Genomic DNA, 2,136 nt, shown 5'->3' with positions numbered 1-2,136 from the left:
TCCGCTGCTGTTCCGCATACTCTGATTCCGCCATTAACCACTGGTCATCGTCAATCTTTGGAGCACCGTATCACCAGGTTTACGAGGTTTTGCGCCTCTCCAGATTTACAAGGCTTTTGCGCCTCTCCAGGTTCACCAGGTTTACAAGGCTTTTGCGCCTCTCCAGGTTCACCAGGTTTACGAGGTTTTGCGCCTCTCTAGGTTTACGAGGTTTTTGCGCCTCTTCAGGTTTACGAGGTCTTTACACCTCTCCAGGTTTACAAGGTTCTTGCGCCTCTAAAAAAAAAAGCTCAATTTTCATCCTGGCACCAATGAATAAAATAAGCCCAGTTTTCATCCTGGCATCAAAGCCCAGTTCTCATCCTGGCACCAAAGCCCAGTTCTCATCCTGGCACCAAAGCCCAGTTTTCATCCTGGCACCCAAAGCCTAGTTTTCATCCTGGCACTAAGAAAAAATATATATTCACGAGGTTCATACACCTTTCCAGCAAAGTTCATATAGTACGACACACCCTCCCCAGGTGTCACAGCTCTTCAGCAGAATCCACGAGGTTGCTACACTCTCTACCAGAGGTAATCTTTTTCCATCTCTTTGGACCCGAACGAAATTAGTGTCTTTATCTTCATTTAGCTTTTACTGTGATAACTCAAAAAACTCCAAAGTTCATGTTATCTAGCAAAATCTAAATAAAGAGGGGCAGCTGTCAACACCCAATTTCGTCCGGGAAAGTAAATAATCAAAATTAAAGAATAAGAGAATAATAATGAATGTTGGGCAAAGAAAAAAAGGAAAAGGAAAATAATAAAATAATCTTCCTTAATGCAGGACACATCACTTTAGAATGTTTTTGAAATTTTATTTTAATATGGCGACAATTTAGATCAATATTATGGCAATAATGGTAAATAATAATTAAAAATATATTGACATAATTTGCTGCATCAGTTTCTTCCTGAAGAGAAAAAAATAAGATCCTTTTTTTTTAATGGGCAAATTTTCTGACAATTATTGTAATCTTTGTCACGAATTTTATTTGATTTATTTGATTGCAATCAAGACCATTTCTTTCCCTATTTTTGCTAATTGTCAATTAATTCGCCATTAAGGCAAGATCACATTAATATTACAATATGTGCCTATAAGTACACACTCTGTGGAAGGAAAAAGGGACCGAAAAAAAAGAGGGAGAAAAACTGGCAGAAACAACAGAAAGGAAAAAAAGAAAGAGAGTATAGAAAAAAAGAGGTTCTCACACATAAGGGTTCTGTCAACCGCAATCACCAAAGAAGAAACAAGGGAGTACTGAAAGCTAAAAAGGTATGTCATCTCTGCACCATTCTTTTTCTTTTTATTGTGCCCTAAACCATTTTTTTAAAAGGTTTTTTTACTACACACAAATAATGTTTTTAAATAATAAAATAAAGGGCTTTTTTCCCACCATTCTGAAAATATAAAAATACAAAATATTTAAAAAGATTAATTTTTGTTAAACTAAATCTTTTTATCAAAATTACGCGATCCATGATTTCCCAACTTTTCAAAACTATAAATAAATCCATTTTTTCTTTTTTAATAAACTCACAAACCTTTTTCTAGATAAAGAACTAGGTGATCCCTGATTGTCCATTAATGGATGTACGTAGGACCAAGGTCAATCCTTGTCGGGTTCATAAAACAAAAATATTTTTTGTTTCCTAATAACTTTATTTTAGTTTAACTTCATTTTTATTTTTTTGGGGAAAATTATTTATTTTGGAAAACCACGTTAATTTTATACATTTAATTAGAGGTACTGCCTTTGGGCAGGCGCGCTAGGGTGCTAATACCTTCCTTAAGCGTAACCGATTCCCGAACTTAAAAATCTGTTTTTCGTAGACCATGCTTTTATTTTAGGGTTTTTCCATAGTTTTCCATAATAAATTATGGTGGCGACTCCCAAAATATTTTTTAAACCCATTTGTTTTTCGGTTCGCCGTCCCGTCGCGATCCTGGTTGCGACAAGTACCAACATTAGATTGCACCATAAACACCTTAAATTCATTAATCAATCACAAAAGTAAGCACAAAGGATGATAAGGGACAATAAAAAAGAAGAAACCCCATAATATTAAAATTTCATCAAACACAATAATAGA

Source organism: Vigna radiata, chromosome 11 (assembly GCF_000741045.1).
Source record: "Vigna radiata var. radiata cultivar VC1973A chromosome 11, Vradiata_ver6, whole genome shotgun sequence".
Lineage (NCBI taxonomy): Eukaryota > Viridiplantae > Streptophyta > Magnoliopsida > Fabales > Fabaceae > Vigna > Vigna radiata.
Note: the sequence above shows the minus strand (reverse complement) of the source record.